We start from the raw sequence: 25,991 nt of genomic DNA, 5'->3' as shown, positions 1-25,991 counted from the left end.
GGAAATTCGATTATTATTATTCTCCAGACCCCAAAGCAAAATAAATGTAAGATGTAAAAAATTAAAAAAATCCTTCCACTCACCTCTCCAGCCCCTTCACTCCTCACTTTAACCCATCTGGTCCCCATTGCAACTTCAGATCCCCCGCTGATTGCGCTGAAATCCCCAGACCTTACATGTTGGGATGGGACTTCCAGCTTTGATGGAGCTCGGGAGGTTTCTATACATGCGTGAGTAAGGTTATCATGATATCACCATGATATCATGACCTGTTTGCGCAGAACACTCCCAGACATTCATGAAAACTGTAGATACCAGCTAGTGTTATAAGATGTGGTGGGGGCAAGAGAGGTGGATATAAGAATTTTTGGTCAACATTTTGATAGCCTTTTATGGCACAGAACAATAGCGGCCAGCAGCAGCGATCTCACTGAATCCACACTGAAGTGATTAAAAAACAACCCCAAATTTTCGCAAATGCAAATTATTATAAAATTCCAGTAGAATTCATTTCCACTCTAATTTATTCGCTCATCTCTATTAACCCCTTAATAACATCTGACGTACTAATACGCGTCTGTGCCCTGGGACTTAAGAGCCAGACCCGTATTAGTACGTCATCGCGATCGCGCCCGCACACAGGCTGTGCGGGCGCGATCGTCGCCGGGTGTCAGCTGATTGTCACAGCTGACACCCGGTACTATGTGCAGGGAGCGGTCACGCACCGCTCCCAGCACATTAACCCCCGCGATGCTGCGATCGAAGTCGATCGAAGTCGATCGCGGCATTGCGGGGGCAAGGGGAGGTGATCGGCGATACTCACCTCCTCTTCCGGCTTCCAGCGCAGTCTGCAAAGGCTTCCCGGGTGTTGCCATGACGACCCGATGTCGTCATGACAACATCCGGGTCACCAGAGAGCAGGAAGATTGCTTGGACATGCGCAGTGCATCTCCAAGCAATCTTCACACTGTGCACTTCTGACAGCCTTCATGGCATAGGGATGGTGCTCCATTCCTGTGCCATGCAGGCGATCAGAAAAAAAAAAGTGAAAGTCCCAGAGTGGGACAAAGTAATAAAGTGTATAAACTGTGTGAAAGTGGAAAAAAAAAAAAAAAAATGTGCAAAAATATTATAAAAAAATAAAAAAAATAATACACCAAAAATAAAAATATAATGTACCCATCAATAAATATTATTATAAAAAAAATATAAAAAAAACAATAAAAGTACACATATTTGGTATCGCCGCGTCCGGAACAACCTGACCTATAAAACTGTCCCACTAGTTAACCCCTTCAGTGAACACGGTAAAAAAAAAAAAAAAAAAAACAAGCAAAAAACAATGCTTTATCACCATACCGCCAAACAAAAAGTGGAATAACACGCGATCAAAAAGACGCATATAAATAAAAATGATACCGCTGAAAACGTCATCTCGTCCCGCAAAAAACAAGCTGCCATATAGCTCCATCAGCCAAAAAATAAAAAAGTTATAGCTCTCAGAATAAAGCGATACTAAAAAATATTTTTTTCTATAAAATAGCTTTTATTGTGTATAAGCGCCAAAACATAGAAAAATGATACAAATGTGGTACCGCTGTAAACGTACTGACCCGAAGAGTAAAGCTGCCTCATCAATTTTACCACACGCGGAACAGAATAAAAAAAAACAAAAAAAAACAATTCCTGAATTGTTGGTTTTTGTTTATTCTGCCTCCCAAAAATCGGAATAGAAAGCGATCAAAAAATGTCACGTGCCTGAAAATGGCACCAATAACAACGTCAAGTCATCCCGCAAAAAACGAGCCATCACATGACTGTCTGCCAAAATCTGGAAAAATTATAGCTCTCAAAATATGGCGATGCAAAAACTAGATTTTACAAAAAATGCGTCTTTTAGTGTGTGACAGCTGTCAGTCATAAAAACCCCATATGATTCTGGCATTGCTGTAATCACACCGACCCGAAGAATAAAGTCGTCTAATCACTTATACCGCACAAGGAACGGCGTCAAAAATAAACTCTTGAGTTAGGATTGGGCTAGGGTTAGGGCTGGGTTTGGGGCTAGGGTTGTGCTGGGGCTAGGGTTGTGCTGGGGCTAGGGTTGTGCTGGGGCTAGGGTTGTGCTGGGGCTAGGGTTGTGCTGGGGCTAGGGTTGTGCTAGGGTTAGGGCTGGGGTTGGGATTTTTTTCAAAAGTAAGAAAAAAAGATGACGATATGGCGACTAGTGTTGAGAGCAAGTGCTCGCTACTTGAGTTTGCATCGGGTGCTCTGGTATGCATTTAGTATCGTGGGTATTTGAGTGACATGCTCGAGTCTCTGCCCCATATGCTTCGCGGCCAAAAAACTTTACGGGGATTGCCTGCCATGCACGAGCGATCCCCGCATGTTTTTTTTTGGGTGTCTAATAACCGTGAAACATGCGGAGCAGGGACTCGAGCATGTCACTCGAGCACACGCTGTACATGGTGCATACCTGAGTACCCGATGCAAACTCAAGTAGCGAGCACTTGCGCTCAAGAATAATGAAAACTTATTCAATATGATGACCTAATGTAAACAAATAATGTGCCGTACCTCTGGGTTCAAAATGTTCACTATACACCTTAATAAAATCTTTGAGGGGTATAGTTTCCAAAATGGGGACACTTGTGGGGGAGCTCCACTGTTTAGGCACATCACGGGCTCTCCAAACGCGACATGGTGTCCGCTAACAAATTGAATGGAAAATCGGCTCAAATTGTTAGCGGACGCCATGTTGCGTTTGGAGAGCCCCTGTGTGTCCAAACATTGGAGTTCCCCCACAAGTGACCCCATTTTGGAAACTAGACCCCCCAAGGCACCTATCTAGATGCATAGTGAGCACTTAGAACCCCCAGGTGCTTCACAAATTGATTCGTAAAAATGAAAAAGTGAAAAAAAAACACTTTTTCATTTTTATGAATCAATTTGTGAAGCACCTGGGGTTCCAAGTGCTCACTATGAATCTAGATAGGTGCCTTGGGGGGTCTAGTTTCCAAAATGGGGTCACTTGTGGGGGAGCTCCAATGTTTGGGCACACAGGGACTCTCTAAATGCAACATGGTATCCGCTAACAAATTGAATGGAAAATCGGCTCAAATTGTTAGCGGACACCACATTGCGTTTGGAGAGCCCCTCTGTGCCCAAACTTTGGAGCTCCCCCACAAGTGACCCCATTTTGGAAACTAGACCCCCCAAGGCACCTATCTAGATGCATAGTGAGCACTTAGAACCCCCAGGTGCTTCACAAATTGATTCGTAAAAATGAAAAAGTGAAAATAAAACACTTTTTCATTTTTATGAATCAATTTGTGAAGCACCTGGGGTTCCAAGTGCTCACTATGAATCTAGATAGGTGCCTTGGGGGGTCTAGTTTCCAAAATGGGGTCACTTGTGGGGGAGCTCCAATGTTTGGGCACACAGCAGCTCTCCAAACGCAACATGGTGTCGCTAACAATTTGAGCCAATTTTGCGTTAAATTTGTTAGCGGACACCATGTTGCATTTAGAGAGCCGCTGTGTGCCCAAATATTGGAGCTCTCCCACAAGTGACCCCATTTTGGAAACTAGACCCCCCAAGGCACATATCTAGATGCATAGTGAGCAATTGGAACCCCCAGGTGCTTCACAAATTGATTCATAAAAATGAAAAAGTGTTTTTTTTTTCACTTTTTCATTGTTACGAATCAATTTGTGAAGCACCTGGGGGTTCCAAGTGCTCACTATGCATCTAGAGAGGTGCCTTGGGGGGTCTAGTTTCCAAAATGGGGTCACTTGTGGGGGAGCTCCAATGTTTGGGCACACAGCAGCTCTCCAAACGCAACATGGTGTCGCTAACAATTTGAGCCAATTTTGCGTTAAATTTGTTAGCGGACACCATGTTGCATTTAGAGAGCCGCTGTGTGCCCAAATATTGGAGCTCCCCCACAAGTGACCCCATTTTGGAAACTAGACCACCCAAGGCACCTATCTAGATGCATACTGAGCACTTGGAACCCTCAGGTGCTTCACAAATTGATTCATACAAATGAAAAAGTGTTTTTTTTTTCACTTTTTCATTGTTACGAATCAATTTGTGAAGCACCTGGGGGTTCCAAGTGCTCACTATGCATCTAGATAGGTGCCTTGGGTGGTCTAGTTTCCAAAATGGGGTCACTTGTGGGGGAGCTCCAATGTTTGGGCACACAGGGACTCTCTAAATGCAACATGGTATCCGCTAACAAATTGAATGGAAAATCGGCTCAAATTGTTAGCGGACACCACATTGCGTTTGGAGAGCCGCTGTGTGCCCAAACATTGGAGCTCCCCCACAAGTGACCCCATTTTGGAAACTAGACCCCCCAAGGCACCTATCTAGATGCATTGTGAGCACTTGGAACACTCAGGTGCTTCACAAATTGATTCATAAAAATGAAAAAGTGTTTTTTTTTTTCACTTTTTCATTGTTACGAATCAATTTGTGAAGCACCTGGGGGTTCCAAGTGCTCACTATGCATCTAGAAAGGTGCCTTGGGGGGTCTAGTTTCCAAAATGGGGTCACTTGTGGGGGAGCTCCAAAGTTTGGGCACACATGGGCTCTCCAAACACAACATGGCGTCCGCTAATTATTCAAGCAAATTTTACAATCAAAAAGTCAAATAGCGCTCCTTCCCTTCCGAGCCCTGCCGTGCGCCCAAACAGTATTTTTTCCCCAAATATTGGGTATCTGCGTGCCCAGGGGAAATTGCACAACAAATTTTGGGGTCCATTTTTTCTTGTTACCCCTGTGAAAATAAAAAAAATTGGGTCTAAATTAACATTTTTGTGAAAAAAGTTAAATGTTCATTTTTTTCTTCCACATTCAAAAAATTCCTGTGAAGCACCTGAAGGGTTAATAAAGTTCTTGAATGTGGTTTTGAGCACCTTGAGGGGTGCAGTTTTTAGAATGGTGTCACTTTTGGGTATTTTCTGTCATAAAGACCTCTCAAAGTGACTTCAAATGTGATGTGGTCCCTAAAAAAATGGTTTTGTAAATTTTGTTGGAAAAATGAGAAATCGCTGGTCAACTTTTAACCCTTATAGCTCCCTAACAAAAAAAAATTTTGGTTCCAAAATTGTGCTGATGTAAAGTAGACATGTGGGAAATGTTATTTATTAACTCTTTTGTGTGACATATCGCTCTGATTTCAGGGCTTAAAAATTCAAATTTTGAAAATTGCAAAATTTTCAAAATTTTCGCCAAATTTCCGTTTTTTTCACAAATAAACGCAAGTGATATCGAAGAAATTTTTCCACAATCATGAAGTACAATATGTCACGAAAAAACTATCTCAGAATCAGGGGGATCCGTTGAAGCGTTCGAGAGTAATTACCTCATAAAGTGACAGTGGTCAGAATTGTAAAAATTGGCCCGGTCATTAACGTGCAAACCACCCGCGGGGCTTAAGGGGTTAAAATCTGTTATTGATAATCTTTACTGAGCATAGATCATCAATATTATAACTACATAACTTACATAAAGCCACAAAATAACTAAATAGCTCGGAAAAATTAACTTTGTCATTGCCTTTTAGACTAAATGATCTGTATAATAGATAGTGGATCAAAGCTGAAACATGTTCTCCAAATCTGGTTATGAGTATGGACAAACTAGTGTTGATGTAGATAATTATGGTCTCAAACCAGGAACAAGAGTCCATTTAGATTTGTGTTATTTGTCTTAGTTTTATAGTCTAGGCCTCTGTGTAGCAATAATGTGACCCCAAGGTCCCCAAGGTCCAAAAGCTACAACTGCTGAATATGGAGGACTGTTAGTGTGTTTGTTGAAGAATATGCATTCCTCATGCAAATCTCATTTCTTCACATTACAAATGAAATCTTATACCGCATACAAAAGAAAGGAGTCCCCAAATATTTGTTTGCTTCTGACAGTAAGATGTTTTGACAAGCCTTTTTCTAGTGTTCTGCATGCATTATTAAAACTGTTAATATTGAGCTTATTTTTCTGACATACCTACAGCGTCTTCCAGGGCATGTTTAATCAGTTATTATATTTAAAAATCTTACATAAATCTGCTTAATGTAATAAAGAGAAGTAAAATTGTAATCAGAAATTCAAGCTAATATATTGCAAGATTTCTTCATAGTCTGGTATCATTTGAAAGGGATTATCTATACTTTCTTTACTTTTTATACTTTAAATTAAGGATTGTTTTAATTATTTAGAATGTGTTTCCATAAAAAGATTTTTAACTGCACTTTTTATTAAGTACAAACCAAACAGTATGTCATTGCAAGTCATTCCAGATTTTTCAGATGTGACCTGTTTTCATGCTCATACTCATTTAGACTAATTACTTCTCAATTTATACTTAATTAACAAAAACAGATTAAGGCCGCTTTCTCACAGTCGTACTATGGCCACTTGCCTTCTTACTTTCCCCATATTTCTAATTAACCAAAATCGGATTATTATTATGGAATTATCTGATGTTCTTAGTTTGGTTCAGTAGAGCCATAATACAGATATTAATATGCAGTCATGTAAATTTCGCCTTCGAATGATATACAAAAGTGATAATATAGACATATAATAATGAGTGCATTACAGATGACTAATCATGGGATCCCAGTTGAATCTATTGAATTCAGAGACTGGAATAAGCTTTCTGTTGTAAGGAGCACCACAGCTCGTCATGAATTAGACGAGCTGTGGTATCACACCTCTACGACGCCCTCATCCTACCCCAGCTCCACCCATTTAGCAGAGCTGGATAAAACTGTCGCGAGATCGCCAAAAGTTGAAACCTTTTTGCACAACTTCAAAAATGTTGCTACTTTTCAAACGTTTTTACACCAGAATTTACGCATAAAAGTTTTGATGGGCCTGCATCTTTTGAAGAGTGTTTTGGAGACACTTCCTCATCATTTCTATTGTAAAACCACTATGTTGTTTGTTTTTTTCAGTGTTTTGGGCTTGTCTTTCTTTCTACTTCAGGTTTTGTCTGGTGGACAAAAAAAAATGTCCAAGTCACTTCTTTGAAGTGGCTCCTGATGGAGTCTGCTCCAAACTCAGCATTGTCCAATTATAAGACTGGAAAAACTGCTTTAGGAAAAAAACTCCAAAACACTTCATAAACACTTTCCAAACTCCTTCAGAGAAAGAAAAACTCAACAAAGGCAAATGTGCAAACAACATCTGTTTCAAGAAAAATCTGCCTTGAATCAGCATGAAACCGTGAAGTATTTAAAAGAAGTAACATCTTCACTCTTCGGGTAGCTTCATGTGCAAACAACACATTTTAAAGTTAAAAGGATCAGGAAAAGTTGCTGACAGTGGAATCGCCACAAAAATTGCCAGTGATGCCACCTCAGGAAAAGACCACCTTTTTTTTCTTTAAGCAGCTTCTACTAGGAAAATCTTGGCTGCTCCACCATCAGAATTAAGACATCATGTGCACATACCCAAAGAAGGAGCATTTCCTGTAAAAAATGTGATCTTTTTGAATTCCTCAAAAGACTCCGTGTACACCTTGTCACTCAGACAACCTTGATTTTTCACATATGAAAAAAACATCTTAGGGTTATCACTGTGTTTTATCCAAATTCCATTAGTGTTTGGTCAGTGTGTCAGTTTTTACCATCGGTGTTTAGTTAGTGATTTTCATGTATAAAATAAATAAATAAATTGCAAAGTGTCTCCTATCCATTTGCATGTTAATCACTGAGTGCACGTGGATTGCACACTGATTCTACTGACCCATGGACTTGTGTTGGTGATTTTTATCCGTGACATTGATAATAAATGGACTTGTCTCAAAGGCACACAGTCCGCAAAAATCACGGTCATGTGGACAGACCCATAGACAATAATGTGTATGTTTTCTATTTGTGAAAACCACGGATAGAACATGTACGTGAAAAACTATGTCTGAATGAGGCCTTATAGGTTTAATTGCAAACAAGATTGTGGGATACAGATAGGTTTTACCAGTCCTGCAATTAATTTTGAATGTGTCAGCAGTATTCAAGTACAAATAGATTGGATCCTCAAAGTAACCTCCAGAGATCTACTGTATGTAGGTGTGGGGGAATGCAGAATAGAGCTGAGAACTCAAGGCTGATTCATTGAGAAACCATAAAGTGGTTTAGAACAGTTTACATTTTTTCTGGATTCTACAAAATGAATAAGTAAGTATTTAAAGAATTAAATGACAAAAAAATATTTTTTAGGCAAAGGTGTATTTTGACTGGTTCATAATCAAACAAGGATTTAATACATGAATGCTATATTATCATATTAAAGTAAACATCAGCATCTTTCTTAAAGCCATCCACTCTAAGGCTATGTGCCCATGGTCAGGAAGAGCAGTGTTTTAGACGCAGTGTATTTTCGCTGAGTCCAAAATGCTGTGTTCTAATCACGCAGGTAAATCTGCATTTGTCCAGTGAACTATGCGGATTTACCGCGCTGAGTCCAAAACACTACTATTTCTGATCGTGGGCACCTAGCCTCAGACCTCTCTCAGATGTCCATATTTTACATCCATGTTTTGTTTGTATTTTTGGTAGAAAGAATACGTACTCATCAAGATTTATGTTTCTGTTCATAAATCTTTGTTTTTTTGTGGACTGAGTGTCCACCACAAAACAAAAACAAAGATATGTCTTATTTTGATCAGAATCAAGGATTATTGTCTATGACCTATAAAAAATTTGGACAGCGCAATGACCGCATCCACAGATAAAGCGGGTGTAGAAGTTGAAACAAAGATTTATTATGCCATATTCAAAGTGCAACATGTTGACCTAATAAAGGTTTTTATCAGCACAGATATGTTGCATATCCCCAGAATAAATAGTTCACTTGGAATAATCACTCCAATCTGTGGTAAGGGACCCACAACTATTAAAAAGTAGGAGACAAAAGAGCATATCAATATAGCACTAACAGAGTGCATGATAATTAGTACATACAACATCTAAGGCTATATTCACATAGCAAACATTTTAGCATACGTTCAGTAGCTCCATTGGGGCTTATATAGGAAGCCCCGCAAAACGGAATCTATGTTGACGAGGACATTGACCATAATGGTTCAGAATGAGTTACAGTGCGCTCTGTCATACATCATTTTCAGCCGTATACTCCTAGTTGAGGCTGGCAACAAGACAGGAATAAAGTTAATTTTCAGTTACAGTGACCTGTATTAACCTTTACATATATATATATATATATATATGTATATATATAGGGTGGGCCATTTATATGGATACACCTAAATTAAATGGAAATGGTTGGTGATATCAACTTCCTGTTTGTGGCACATTAGTATATGGGAGGGGATAAACTTTTCCAGATGGGTGCTGACCATGGTGGCCATTTTGAAGTCGGACATTTTGAATCCTACTTTATTTTTTTCAATAGGAAGAGGGTCATGTGACACATCAAACCTGTTGAGAATTTCATAAGAAAAACAATGGTGTGCTTGGTTTTAACGTACCTTTATTCTTTCAAGAGTTATTTACAAGTTTATGACCACTTATAAAATGTGTTCAAAGTGCTGCCCATTTTGTTGGATTGTCAATGCAACCCTCTTCTCCCACTCTTGACACACTGATAGTAACACCGCAAAAGAAATGCTAGCACAGGCTTCCAGTATCCATTGTTTCAGATGCTGCACATCTCGTATCTTGATGGTATGATGTGGTATATGGGGTACAAAGATAGTGGGCCATTCTTCAATGCCTCAATGCCACTGGATATCTGAAATTTCTATATGATGATGTGTTGCCCTCTTTATGCACTGAAGATGGCATGTTCCCTGAGTTTTTCCAACAAGATGGTGCACCACCACATTATGGGTGTCAAGTCTGAGCATTCCTACATGAACAGTTTCCTGTAAAGTGGATTGGTCGTCGTGGGCCAGTTGAATGGCCACCAAGGTCTCCCGATCTGACCACCTTGGACTTTTATGTTTAGGGTCATCTGAAGGCAATTGTCTATGCTGTGAAGATACGAGATGTGCAGCATCTGAAACAATGGATACTGGAAGCCTGTGCTAGCATTTCTTCTGCGGTGTTGTTATCAGTGTGTCAAGAGAAGAGGGTTGCATATCACCAACATTTCCCATTTAATTTAGGTGTATCCATATAAGTGGCCCACCCTGTGTGTATATATACATATATATATATATATATATATATATATATACCCTATACCTGCAGGTTAATAGCGTTATCCAACCTATTTGAGTATAAATGTCAAGTCACGTTCCTATGTAGTGTACACACTACTATTTTTCTGCTGTGTTTTTCTCTGCTGGATTAGTTTTGTGTGAAAAATGCACTTAAACCACATTCCCACAAAGAGCTTTCGATGAGTTTTTGATGTTGCACATTTCTGCACCATTTTTACACCAATAAAATTAAATTAGGTCATTTGCATCTTTTCATTAAGTTTTTGAGTGCGTTTTTTCATGCATTTTTATCACGTTTTTTGACATTTTATTTTTTGCCTCTTTTTGGTGTGTCATGTTTTAAACAAGAGCTCAGTGAAAGTCTATGACAGCCAGAACGAAGCTCTCATAGACTTATATTGAAAAGTGACCTCCAGCACACTCTATGAAACACTGGAGATGCCAGCTGGTCACTTTTCATGGGAAAGCGACACTAGGAAAGGATGAAGGCAGCGACTGGTGAGTATGAGACAGAGGGCATGATACTTACAGTTAAAGCACCACTCCAGCAGTGCAATAAAAAAAAACCTCTGGCGTTCTGGTTCTCATAAACTTGCACTGAGCTCTTGTGACGTAACTTCTGACTTCCGGCCAATTAGAAGTTACTGAAACAAGAAGACGCCTCAGGACCGGAGCGGTGTCAGTAAAAGGTGAAGCCACCGGAAGATTGAGTATAAAAATAGGGGCAGGGGGCTTACATTAAAAGCACCACTCCAGTGCTGAAAAAAAACCCTCTGGAGTTGTGCATTAAAAAATGCAATATTTTACAGTTACAGTAAAATGGATGGGATTTATAGAAATCTCATTCCCACTTTGCTTTTTTGTGCTCTGCGTAAACTGATTTGCGGTTCATTTTTGAAATCCACAACATGTTAATCTCTCTTGTGGCTACTCTGAGTTTTTCCCATAGGATTACATTAGATGTGGAAAATCCACAATAAAAAAAAACTCATATGTCTTTGCTGCGTTTTTACACTAAAAAACATGTAAATCATACATGACTATATCAATACGTTTTGTCAAAGCCAAATACGAGAAAGTATAAAAAATAAAGCAGCTTAATTTAAAACATAACATACCAAAAAAAAAGACCAAAAAAAACCGCATTAAAACACGATAAAAAACACATGTAAAAAGATGCAATGAAAAAAAACACAAGTCACCTAGGAAAATCAGGTAAATTTTAGCAGCAATTCAATGGGGAAAATCTGCACATGAAACTTTTATTAAAGATGCTGTGCAACTGTGCATTTTTAGCGTTTTTTTCCCTATAAACTTCTACTTGGAGCCTGAAAAAAAAACAATTGTGTTTTTAAGTGTGAATCACAGTATTTCTGCCCTAAAATGCATGAAAAATGCTGCTTCTAATCCATGCATTAAAAAAAAGGAAAATGCATAGAAAATAACAAGTACAATAAACAGAACTGATTGTTACTATACTTTTTGATGTGGAAAAACGCAGAGGAACGTGGGAACGTGGGAACTTGACATAAGGGTTGGTTCAGGGAAGTGTATAATATGTTCTTGTGCTGTTTGGGTGCACCCCACTCTGCATTAATTCACATGGCCAATTATCCATGCGTACTACGTGGAAAAATTCATAACATGTACCATTTTGGTCAATTTTACAGTCCAGCATAATGCATGCATAATGCAGTCATCTCCAGCATCCATCCATAGTGCAGACTAATGCCATGTTCACATGTTCAGTATTTGGTCAGTATTTTACATCAGTATTTGTAAGCCAAGACCAGGAGTGGGTGATAAATACAGAAGTGGTGACGTGTTTCTATTATACTTTTCCTCTGATTGTTCCACTCCCGATTTTGAATTACAAATACTGATGCGAAATACTGACCAAATACTGAACGTGTGAACACTTTTACCATCACACGTAGCCAGTCACTTTCGCAATTTGCAGCTATGACTGGCCCGATTTTCTTTACGGCTGTCTGAACCCGGAATAAAAGTATCAAACAGATGTTTAATTTGAACATTCAGTCAAAGCCAAAAAACACAATGATCTTCTCCAATACTACAAAAACAGATACAAAACAGCACTTCTTTGTGCCGCTTTGCAGTTTCTTTCTCGCCATGACATTTTCATATAATAAGTGACTTGTTAGCTTTCATGTGCTTCTTTCTAGGCCAACTTATGATACTATTTTCATATTTTTATGCTTTGACAGGAGTTCCTCGTAATAAAATAGTTCCGTACGTGGATAAGCAATCCGCTGCCCTGACATGGAAAGAAGACTTTGATTTAGACAAAAAGGTAACAATAACACTTTATGCATCACTCTGCGCACAACAATCTCTTTCATACACTACAACAAAAATTTCGAACATGCATTTCCTGGCAGTTGGTATTTTGGGCTTCAAAGGTAGTTTTGATGTGCTTGACAAGTCAAAGCAACTGACATTTTGTGAGATCAGCAATACTGCTAAACCTTTTATTGCTGTGAACACGCCTTTTCTGTAGCTGCTGAACACTTCAGATAAATTAATCAAAGTCCATACCTTTCTGACAGGCTTTGAAGTGGTAATTGGATAATTATTTTCTTTGCTGATTTGGCTCTGCTGTTACAGTTTAGAGGCTATACATATAACCTCAACCTGTTCTGATAACAAACTTAAAGAATGTGGAAAATCGATGACCTTAGTTACCACCGATGTATTTAGAACACGGTGGGAATTAAGGAGTTAAAAGCACAATTGATGAAAAATTACACTGGCTCATATATTGTCTTTCCTTTACACATTGTTTTTTTGGCTATTTCTTACACTTAAATTGTACACATTTACCTCCTACTTTTTTTATACATTTCTACATACAGCTCTTTTTTCTGGATACTTTCCTTTTTGTTAAACATTTTGGATAACTCTGCAATTTTTAGTTTCTAGATGTTTCTAGATATCACTTCCTTTTCCGTACATTTTTCTTCTTATTTATATTTTTTTGCTATAAGTGTTTTTTATAAAAAAATTTGTCCATATCGTTATTTCTCGGCTGTGTGCCCACGATGAGGTTTTGGTGAGTTTTTGATGCTACGTATTTTCGCTGAGTCAAAACTTTAGCATGTTAGCTGCATTTTTTTCAGTTTTTTTTAATGCAAATTTTCAGCTTTGTTTCACAGCACCAGCAAAGTCTATGAGATTTTCAGAAATCTCATGCACACACATTGGTTTTTTTTCCCTGACTTTTGTCAAAGAGCTGCGTTTTTGCAAAATGTAGCATGTCACTTCTTTCAGTGTTTTTGCAGTGTTTTTTACCCATTGAAAGCAATGTGTTGCGCAAAAATGCTGCAAAAAATGCAGTATCCGGTTTTGCTGCATTTTTGGTGCCAAAACCTGATGAAGTTGAATCAGATTTTTTTCATGCACTTAACTTTATCAGCATGCACAAGAGACAAATTTACCCTGACAAAAATGCAGTAAAAAATGCACCAAAAATGCAGCAAAAACTGAGCAAAACCTGCTTTTTGTAAGCAGTTTAAACGCAGCTTTAAATTTGCATAAAAAACCCGCTGCAGAAACGCAACGTATGAACATAGCCTTACGGTTCCTGAAAGTGCATGCCCACTGTGCTTCTTTTTTACTTAGTGTAAACTGACCTGCGGTGCGTGTTTGAAATCCGCAACATGTCAATTTCTCTTGCGAGTACACTGAGTTTTATGTGCAAATTTTTCCCGTAGACTTAGATGCAGAAAATCGACATGTAAAATAATCACATGCATTTTTAGTATTTTTCAGTGGGAAAAACGCATCAAAAACATATGTAATCTGCACATGACTGTATCAATTATTCATTGTCAAAGCCAAATGCTAGGAAGTATCAAAAACAAAGCATCTTTTTTTAAAATATGACTCACTAACAAGAAACGCTGTTTCAAAAATGCACTAAAAATGCATGTAAAAAACGCATTAAAAAACACAATGAAAAACGCAAGCGAACTAATTTATTTAGTAGGGGCAGAAATAGTGCAGAAATTCTGCAACATCAAAAACTCATCAAAATCTATGTGGGAACTCAGCCTTAGGCTACAACCCCACTATCAGTGTTTGGTCAGTATTTTTTCTCAGGAGTGGGAGCCAAAACCAGGAGTGGGTGATAAATACAGAGTTGGTGATTTGTTTCTATTATACCTTTTCTCTGATTGTTCATTACAAACAGAGTGATCTTTTTCAAGTGTTTATTTCTGTTAATGTTGATGATTATGGCTTACAGCCAATAAAAACACAAAAGTCATTATCTCAGTAAATTAGAATACTTCATAACAGCTCGAAAAATTATTTTAAAATCTGAAATGTTGGCCTACTGAAATGTATGTTCAGTAAATGCACTCAGTACTTGGCCGGGGCTCCTTTTGCATCAATTACAGCATCAATGCGGCATGCCATGGAGGCGATCACCCTGTGGCACTGCTGAGGTGTTATGGAAGCCCAGGTTGCTTTGATAGAAGCCTTCAACTCATGACTGGCCAATATAAACTGCACAAGCACAGCATTTAAGCTCCGATTTTAGTGACGACTGCACAAACCCGGGAACAGAATTCAAATGGCGTGGGCGGCGACACGCCTGACTAAATGCCATGAAGCACACCCCTATGACTAAGTGAGCAGGTATGATATAACTATACAAAATGCTTTTTACAAAGGATAACAGTGCTAATTTTAATGAAAAAAGCATGCTAGTGTTTCACATTGCATCACTAACAATGCAATAGGGGAAGTTTAGATACTATAAATGACATGACAGGTTCCCTTTAATAACCTCTTTAGAAGACTTGATTCTGCAATCGTTCAATCACCTGTGCTATACAAAGCAGGGCTTCAGCACTCCTGTGAATAGCAAAAATCATGATCTCCTATGAATAATGGCCATGGGCTGCTGTTCATAGGAGGATCGTGACGATAGGAATGGGGGTCTTCAGCAGATCCACCGCTGTCATGTCAACGCATCTGCACCCCGCGATCACATGATGGGCATGCTGAAGGGCAGGAACAATGACGCGTTACCTGTCTGTGCATGTTAAAAGCCACTGGCAGTGATTGAGATTGACATTTAACCGGTTAACAGCTGCAGGCAGATCTCGGATCCACTTACGGTTGTTAAAGGAACTTAAAAGGGTTGTCCAATAGTATTTAAATATGCCAAAGGATTTTTATGGTGAAAAGCAGCTTCTTTGTTATTACCTTCCTCTGCCTTTTCTGCCTGTGAGTGGAGCTATCACTGGCCGCTCAAAGGCAACACGTGACCCCCGGCTGCAACCAGCTCTGACATCCGCTGATGTCACAAAAAGTCCAGGCTGCAGCCGGGGGTCTCTTGCTTCCGCGTTCCACGGTGGCTGCTGGGTTGTGGGTGGGGTTATCCCCACGCAACATACCCAGCATCCACCGTGCGGTCTCTCTCTCCCCTTTCATTGGGAAAGCGCTTGGTGGATGCTGGGTGTGATGTGGTGGGGATAACCCCGCCCACAACCCAGAAGCCACCGCGGGGACCCCAACGTTGAATCACGCCTCAATAGACGTCAGCGGGGGGTCACATGCATCCTGTGAGCAGCCAGTGTTAGTGCCCCTCACAGGCAGAAAAGGCAGAGGGAGGTAATTATAAAGAAGTTGCTTTTCATCATAAAAACACTTTGACATATTTTAAATAGTAATAATGGCGGATTAAATCAGCCATTAAGTACTGGGAAAGATGCAGGCTCAGCGTGTTAACCTGCATCAAAGACAGGGACACAGTCGATGACATAAATATGTCACCCATCATGAAAGGGTTAATATATATTAAATATTTTTTCTCGTACAATTCTTGATCCAAGGAATAATTTTCTTTAGGTTATTATGTTGTAATTTATTGTGAAGTGTTGCCCTCATAGTTGTTAGTGCTTTTTTGGACAGTAGTGATGAGCAAGCACTAAAATCGGTTACTCATTGCTCAGATTCAGCAAATTGGAATGCTCAAGTGCTCGGTCCGTTAACCGAGCCCAATGTAAGTCTATGGGAAACTCGAGCATTTCTTTGGCTGCACCCGCACCTGGCGGTCTGCAGAGGGCCTAAAAATTGACCAAATCGGTGGTAACAGTGCTCAGATAGCATGGGAACAGCAAGGGGAAGACACCTAAAAGCATCTCTGACTCCCAGGTCACTGCTGTCAACAATATTTTCAGAGGTATTACGCCAGTTTTACAGACTCACAATAAAACATACAAAAACTAAATCATTTCCCTGGGAAATATGTTAAGGAACATCCTTTCCAGGATAATGTATATAAGGCAAAATAAATAACCAAAAACAAAAATGCTCCTCCACACCTTGGGCTATGTCCACATCTAGAGTTTTTGCACTTTTGCATTGCTTTCAACCATGACAAATGCATTCACAGGGAAGTGTAATTTTAACATTTTTAACCTTATCTGGCCATGTGGTGTGTGAAACATCATTACACACATCCTGTTTCATTTATGAAGGTGGGATTGTGAAAGTCACAAACACTATTTTTACAGTCTTACTTTTCTTAAAGGGCCAGCAGTCGGCTATGTTTTGTTCTTCCCAATATTAAAGAGCGGGTCTCCTATATTGTTATTGCGTATGCAGTGACTGCAAGGGCTGCCAAATATTTGGACACAACCCAATAGCCCTTTAAAGAGATATAGAGGAGAGCTGCAGTAAAAAAAAATGTTCCCATTATAAAGGAGTGGGTTTCCTATAGTGGTAATGCCCAGGCTGTGACAGCAAGGGCTGCTAAAATTAGGGAAAAACCCCACTAACAATTTAAACACACATAAAGCTGGGCCACAGTAATGACATGTTCCCATTAGAAAGGAGAGGGTCTGCTATAGAAATTATAGGGTATGCAGTGAGTCCAATGGCTGCCAAAATTTAGGAAATCGCCACTAACAATTTAAACACACATAGAGTAGGGCCACAGTAATGACATGTTCCCATTAGAAAGGAGAGGGTCTGCTATCCAGTTATAGGGTATGCAGTGAGTCCAACGGCTGCCAAGAATTCAGGAAAAACCCCACTAACAATTTAAACATAGATAGAACTGAGCTACAGTAATGACATGTTACCATTAGAAAGGAGAGGGTCTGCTATACAGTTATAGGGTATGCAGTGAGTCCAACGCCTGCCAAAATTCAGGAAAAACCCCACTAACAATTTAAACATAGATAGAACTGGGCTACAGTAATGACATGTTCCGATTAGCATGGAGAGGGTCTGCTATACAGTTATAGGGTACGCTGTGTGTGCAACGGCTGCCAAAATTTAGGAAAAACCCCACTAACAATTTAAACACACATAGAGCTGGGCCACAATAATGAGTACGACATGTTCCCATTAGAAAGTAGAGGGTCTGCTATATAGTTATAGGGTATGCAGTGAGTCCAACGGCTGCCAACATTTAGGAAAAACCCCACTAACAATTTAAACACACATAAAGCTGAGCCTCAGTAATTACATGTTCCCATTGGAAAGGAAAGGGTCTGCTATACAGTTATAGGGTATTCAGTGAGTCCAACGGCTGCCAAAATTTAGGAAAAACCCCACTAACAATTTAAAGAAACATAGAGCTGGGCTACAGTAACGAGTACAACATGTTCCCATTAAAAAGTAGTGGGTCTTTCATACTGTTTGCCTATGCAGTGAATGCAGCGGCTGCCAAAATTTTGGAGGAACTCCAATGCCCAAGAGACATAGAGATTGGGGGGCCTCCTTAAAACAATGTTCCCATTATTAGGAAGTGGGTCACCCATATTGTTTGCCTATGCAGTGAATGCAACAGCTGCCAAAAATTTGGAGGAACTCCAATATCTCTTGCAAGAGACGTAAATATGGTGATATGGAAGACATGGTGGTGATGTGGAGGATGAGAAGAAGGAGGAAGACAAGAGCAAATAGACAAAATCTGAAAGCGTATACCCATGTCTGGGTGTGAAGGCAGAGGTGCATGGGAATAGAGTTTAACCTCCCAAAAAAAAGCACTGGATTTGAGTTTATGTTACGCTGCTACCATTCAGTGGTGTTGAGAAGTCTGGCACAATCCAGCCGAAGTTAATTTTTATAAGAGTCAGCCTGTCAGTATTTTCAGTTGACAGGCAGATGTGTCTACCTGTTATAATTCCACAGGCGGCACTAAAAACCCGCTCTGATAAAATGCTAGCGGCAGGGCAGGCCAGGACCTCCAAGGCGTAGAGAACCAGTTCATGCCACGTGTCCAGCTTGGATACTTCAATTATAAGGCATGGAGGACGTTGGTGCGGTCGGCAAGGTACTCTGTCACCATCTTCCGAAACTTTTCTCTCCTTGGGAGAGTAACCCGCGCCTCAGGGCCTGTGCGATGGGAGGGTCTGAGAAAACTGTCCCAGAACTTTGACAGTGTTCCCCTGCCTCTGCTGGATTGCATTTGTGGCTCTCGTATGTACTTCTTGGTTGTCCAATGAACTGTGACCTCTGCCGCCAGCATTTTCAAATGGGAATTTTTTTAATAATTCCGCAACAAGGGCCTTCTCATACTGTTCCATTTTATTATGCCTGTCCTGAAAGGGAATAAGAGACAGAAAGTTCTCCTTGTAGATTTGGTCTAGAAGTGTCACCAACCAGTAATGACTGTCATCCAAAATTTTACAATGCGAAGGTCACGGGAAAGGCAGCGTAACATAAACTCAGCCATGTGTGCCAGACTGCTAACAGGCAAGACTTCTATGTCCTCACCAAGAGGACGACTGAATATGCTAGAGAACGACTGACCATGCTCTCCTCCTCATCCTCCTCCTCTTCCTCCTCCTCCCTGTCCTCAGGCCATCCACGCTGAACAGATAGTATGACTGTTGTGCAGGTAGTACCGTCTATAGTGCAGGAAACTAGCTCCTGTTCTTCCTCCTCCTTCTCTTCCTCACTGTCAGCCAATCCACGTTGGGATGAGATGAGGCTGGGCTGTGTGGAATCATCCTGTATGGTTCCTTGCTCCATCTCATCGTGCTCCACCTGCAATGCAACCTTTTTAATTGTGAGCAGAGAGCGTTTCAGAAGACAGAGAAGCAGGATGGTGACACTAATTATGGCGTCATCGCCGCTCACCATCTTGGTGGAGTCCTCAACATTTTGGAGGATGGTACATATGTCTGGCATCCATGTCGACTTCTGAGGTCTTGTGTGTGGAGTTTGAACTGAATACCAATGGCCATGTTGATGCAGGTAGTCAACAACTGACATCTGCAATGTAGAGTTCCTAGGCTTGGGGACATCGCAGATCAGTCGGTGAGCTGGAAGCTGCAAATGCTGCTGAAGCACGGCAAGAGTGGCGGAAGCTGTAGCTGACTTTCTAAAATGGGCACAAGCAGATCTTTTACAAGCAGATCTGGCAGATACGGGTAGATTTTGAGAAACCATGAACCACGAAGTTAAGCACATGGGCCAGGCATGGTACGTGTGTGAGCTTGCCTCACCTCAGAGCCGCCACCAGGTTCCAGCCATTGTCACACATGACCATGCCTGGCTGTAGGGTCAGCGGTGTCAGCCACAGATCTGCCTTCTCTTTCAGAGCTGTCCACAACTCTTCAGCGTTGTGCGGTTTGTCACCTAAGCATATTAGCTTCAGCACAGCCTGTTGCCGCTTGGCCAAGGCAGTGCTGCAGTGCTTCCAGCTTGTGACTGATGTGGTCATTTCGGAGATGGAGGCTGAAGAGGAGGAGGTGGTGCAGGAGCTGTAGAATGTGGGGGCAACCCCGATGGATCTAGGGCCCGAAATCCTAGGCTTTGGGAAGGCGTATTCCCTCCCAAACTTCGACTGGGTCCCAGCTTCCACTATATTAACCCAGTGTGCCATCAGCGAGATGTACCGTCCCTGCCGACAAGCACTTGTCCACGTGTCCGTGGTTAGGTGGGCTTTCCCAGTAACTGCGTTGTTGAGGGCACGGCTAATGTTGTGGGACACGTGCTTGCGTAATGCGAGGATGGCACACTGGGAGAAATAGTGCTGGCTGAAGACCGAGTACCGAGGGACGGCCTCCGCTATCTGAATGCAGAAAGCTTCAGTCTTCTCGAGCCTAAAAGGCAACATTTCGAGCGCAAGCATTTGTGAAATGTGTGAATTTAGTAGTGTGACCTGTGCGGCGTTGGCTGCGTATTTCTGCTTGCATTCCAAGGACTGGGTTAGGAGCAACGGAACGCTGCGCTGGGACAAGGACATGGACGTGCTTGCTGATGGTGCTACTTGAGAGTGTGCAGCAACACGTGCAGCGAGGGAGGCATCCTCGCATGCACCATGGACTAGGGATTGGTGTGCATGCACAGCAGTGAAAGAAGAAGTGGTGTCACTAGCAGACACTGTTTCAGTACCCTGGGGTTCGACCCACTTAGTCAGGTGCTTTGCTGCCATTTTCCTGATCATGTGGTGGTGGTCAGGCTGGTCGTTTTGCTACCCTTGCTGATGTTGGCCTGGCAGGTGGTGCAAATGGCCTTTTTGGGGATATCTGCAGAGTTTTTAAAAAAGACCAGACTCGGGAGACTTAACAGTTGTACTGTCAACTTCCGTTGTGTTGGGGTTACGATGAACGCTTTCCCAACTTGTGTCTGTGGCCACCACACTGCTTCTTCCTGCCTGTTGTGGTGATATGCCTCCCTCCCCTTGTGTGCTGCTGTCCTTGCTCTGTATGTCCCCCTGCCAGATTGGGTCAGTTTTTATATCATCCACCACCTCGTATTCCACTTCCACACCCTGGTCCTCCTCCTGAGTTTCTGGAAATTGTGTCTCATCATCATCATCATCCACCTCTTGCAACAGTAATTGCACTTTCCCCCTTCATGTGTCTGTGGCTGCTCCAATATTTGGGCATCACTACACGTGTTCTCCTCTTAACTCGCTTGAAGATAGCCCGGCGAGAGGACCCAATCTACCAGTGGAAAAGTGAACAGCTATTCTGAGTGTCCAGGTGTGAAATCTGTTGTCTCCGGGCACTTGGCATGGTCGGAGGAAGGAGGATCAGGGTGAGGAATTTGCGGTCCAGACTCACAGCTACTGAGACTTGACTGTGTGGAAGACAGGGTGGTGTTGGTAGTGGTAAAGTGACTGGAAGCAATATCTGCTATTCAACCAACAACCTTTTGACACTTCTCTGGGTTCAATAGTGGTGTACTGCGGTCCCCTAGTAATTGGAACAGGAAGATCGAGCAACAAGATGTGGGTGTTTGTTGTGGCACAATTTCAGCTTACCCACGGCCACGTCCTGGGCCGCTGCATGCACCATCACCATCTCGTCCAGTTCCCCGTCCCTTGCCACGCACCTTGCCCATTTTAAATGGAGGACAATATTTTCCATGTTCACGAGAAATGGCTGATTTTGGAATGCAGTTATATGTGATACGTCTGACAGAGAACCATGTTTTTAAATAGCAGGCCTGTAATTTACTGATATTACTCTACACAGAGACCTAGTGTGAATAGCTTGACGGACACACTGTAACGAAATGAAAATGGAAGAAATGGCTGATTTTTGAAAACTCTTATAGGTGTTATGTCTGACAGAGAGCCACGGTTTTAAATAGCAGGCCTGTAATTTACTAATACTATTCTTCACAGACACCTAGTGTGAATAGCTTGACCGACACACTGAAACTGAATGGAAAAGGAGGCCAATATTTTCCACATTCAGTTCAAATTTCTGGATTTTTATTGCTGAATTGTGGAACAGATCTGGCTTTATTCTGCAGTCCTAACAATCAAATGGAGCAGAAAAATGGTGTACTCTGGATTGCTTTTAAGCAAATAACCAGGATTAAGATTAAAAAAAAAATTGCCCTGCACTCTGATATGTGCGGCTATGTCTACAAATATCTGTAATTATTACAGCAGCTGCAGACAGGACGTTCAATGGACCCTCTTGCGCTATAAGCACTGCAGTCCGCCACATACACTGCACGACCCCTAACTCCTGCCAAACACTGATTATATGCTGCTGGATTAGTCCTCAGAAGGACTGTTAGTTCAGATGGATATATATATATGTTGTGGAATACCTATACTAACAGGACATTCAATGGACCCTCTTGCACTATATGCACTCACTCCCTCACTCAGCAACAGCTCTCTCTACTCTGCCTGTTTCCGGAGTAGACTGTGATGAGCATAGCAGCGCCAAGTCTTATATAGACCTGATGATGCTGTGCGGCCAGCCAATCACTGTAATGCCCACAACCAACATGGCTACGGCATTACATTGCGTGGCAGGCAATCCATCCATGTTTATTGGCTCTTTAAATATGCAGGGAGGGGACCCGATTTCCCGCTCGAGCAACCTGGAAATACTTGCCGAGCTTGTCGAGCACGGTGATGCTCGGGCGTGTACCGAGCAGTGGCAAGCATGTTCGCTCATCACTAATGTTCACATTTACTGGAGCATGCCACAGTTTTTTTTTTCTCATATATTTTCATAGAATACATGAGAAATAAACTCATAGCAGCCATATATATGGGAGCATTATTAGAAATCTGTGATATTATTGTGTATCAATTTGTGACCTTAGTTTATAAATTCCCAGATCCTTGATGTAATGTTAATGGACCAAGCGATTGTAATGGAATAACATTAAAGGGAATCTCGGCAGATTTTTTCTACCTTATCTGAAAGCACCATAATGTTGAGAAAGAGACCCCGAATCCAATGTATAAATCTGATGTATCACCTAGTTTACTGTGTGCAGCAGTTCTGAAACAATCAGAAATTTTTGATTTAGCAATACAGCAGAGCTGAGAAAGCTAGCCCGACCCACACCAGGCTCTGTATATAGAATGTCTATAGACAGTGAGCTTCTTATAACTGGAGGGGGTGGAGTCGGGTGAATGCTCATTAAATGCTGATCAAAGTTTGATTAGAGTTTGATCAGTGTTCGATCTGATTTTCTCAGACGTGGAGAAAATAAAAAAGTTTCTCCACCTTCTCTATAATGTCAGTCCATAAAAATTGGTCCAATTTTTTTCACTGACCCATAGACTTGAATTGGTGAGTGCCATCCGATTCTCGGAGGCAAAGCAAATCATGCATGCTGCAATTATTTTTCCTCGGACCACCTGGAAAAAAGTCAGACATGTGCACAGCCCTAAAAAATAACATGGGTACGAGTGAAATCCATCAAATCCATGGATAGCACTAGTCAATTTATATGGTCCTCTGCAAGAGCTCTTACAATCAGAGACCACATTTTTTCTCAGGTGGCTTTTTTCATTGAAGAAGGTAGACTGTGTGAACTTTTTTTATCCATTGACTCTTAGCAATTAATTAGTTAAAAAAGTATTCAATTTGGATGTTTTTCTAAAGAACAAACTTTTCCACCATTGATCAGCCAAGTTAAGCTAAGTATATTTAATTAAACATGCAGTGGTCTTTTTTCTATATTTTCAGCAGGCTATCAAGAAAAATAATTGACATATTTTACTGGGTCCAATGGGCTAAAGGTTTACAATGAAAGTGAATGTTAAATTTATGCAGCTGTATTTGTATTTAGTTGGATTTCATGTATATAGTTTAAAAACCTTTAAAGCTATGTATCCCAAAATGGATGTAAAGAGGACATAAACCTGACTATGCAAATGACATTTCTATCAGACAAATGCTAATTCAGCCAACACATATTTCTCCTACACAACAAACATGCATACATGTTGCGGAAATATCAACATTAATTTGAATTTGAAGAAGTAAATTAGCTGCTGTTATCTCCATCCCTGATTTTTTTCACAACATCTGACATCAGTAGGGCTTTTATACATACCAGATTGTTATACAATCCCATCAAAATGATTGTATTTGGGTAACATTTATAAACTATGTATGACTTGTTAAAAGTGGTCTTCTAGACTTATATGCTGATGATGTATTCTTAGGATAAGTTATCAATGATAAGAGAGAGGGGGGATAATGAGCTCACCACGCTATGCCTTCTAATACTGAGGTTGAAGACTGCGTGTCGGGTGCCGGTTCTGCTGGTGAAGTTCAGCCAAAGATTAGAGGAAAGGAAAATAAGCGGAACATCTGTCCAACGATGAATAAAAATTATCTCATGCTTTATTGAAGATTCATTAAAAACATGGAGTCCAAAGAGTATATAAAAACCTAAATGATAAGTTATCAATGTCAGAATGTGAGGTTCGACACTCAGTGTCAGATGTTCACAAGTTGCAGAGCTGAACTCATTCTCAGATACTGCAGCTCAGATCATTTTCACTTCAATTGGAGTTTAGCGGCAGCACTTGAGAACTTAAGAACGGCCAATAAACCAATACACGGCCAATACACATTGTACAGGGCTGCTGTTTTTCAGCTTTGTACATTCTCTTCATTTGGCCGACACGGGAACATTTCGGGATTTAAGGTTAGCAGGAAGGCAATATTAATTCAGTTCTTGTAATTTGTTTCACATGAATCAAAAATGTAACTAAACGTAAAATATATACAGTATTTAATGTCCAGTAAGTAAAAGGAAAGGCAGCAGCCAATGAGCAATGACTAAATTAGCGAAAACATTTCTGAGCTGTACTTATTAATAGTGTTGAGCCACCCCCGTAGTGTTCGAGTTCGGTTCAGTTCGTCGAACACCCGTGTGTTCGCCGAACTGTTCGTCGAACTGTTCGTCGAACACCTTCGAACACCGTTAAAACCAATGGCAGGCAAACAAAAACACATAGAAACACATAGAAAACACCTTCAAAGGTGTCCAAAAGCTGACAAACTGCTCAGAAGACACAACTAACACATGGAAAAGTGACAAGTACATATAGTCATGCGAAAAGAAAAGAGGTGGAGGAGTAAAAGGAGGGGGAGACACAGATATAGGCATGTCATGCCCTTCTAAAATCCAAAAAGTGAGAAGCCGACACGGCCAGTCCGTTCCTGCCTGTGCCACCTCTGTGTCGCCGGGTTTGTGCCAGAGCCGCGGTGGACCCTGACGGCCAGCCCCCCTATCCCAATACTGGTGCCTGTCCGCCGGTGGGTCGAAGCCCCCCACGGTGGGGGGGGAGTAACATCTGCAGAAGAAAGACCATCTTCCAGCCAAACTAAGATGTCGACTTCTTTTCGTGGACAATGTGATACGATCCCATTCTTACGGACACGCCCATCGCTACAAATTCTAGATGAGGCACAAAAACAGCAGGTGCTTCAACGGATATCAAGTGCTCCTTCAAGTGGGCTCTCCATCACCTCAATTTCAACATCACAAATACTCCAGTCCTCAGAGGTGTCACCCCAATCGCACTTGCTTCCTCACAGCTCCCAAGTCTCCAGCTGCCCGTCTGAGTATGGGGTAACACAGATGGCTGAGTCTGCCCAGCTGTTTACTCATACTATAGCCTGGGAAACGGAGGTCTGCTCCAGAGCTTCTGTTAATCCAGATGAGGAAATGATCTGATCCGATGCCCAGAATCTTTATAAGTTGGATCCAGGACCAGATGAAGAAGGTTCTGAGCATAATGTAGACCCTTGTTCCCAAACTGTAACTCCTGTTGGTGGAGACAATGATGAAGACGATGATGAGACTCAAATACCTGATTGGAGCGACAACTTGACTTTTCGGTCAGGGCAGGAAGAGGTTGGCTCTGAGGGCGACGGGTGTGATAACACACAGGGTGATGATGACGAGGTTGGAGATCCCACTTACTGTCAACCCACAGTCAGACAGTCGTTGAGGTCAGCAGAGGAGGTGGAGGAGGATGTGACTAGCCCTGGGGATGGGGATGACTCGGTACCCGGGC

This window comes from Phyllobates terribilis, unplaced genomic scaffold (assembly GCF_046119375.1).
Source record: "Phyllobates terribilis strain yellow unplaced genomic scaffold, ASM4611937v1 Scaffold_4__5_contigs__length_816908805, whole genome shotgun sequence".
Taxonomy (NCBI): Eukaryota; Metazoa; Chordata; class Amphibia; order Anura; family Dendrobatidae; genus Phyllobates; species Phyllobates terribilis.
The sequence above is the reverse complement of the archived record's forward strand: the minus strand, read 5'-3'. Positions refer to the sequence as shown.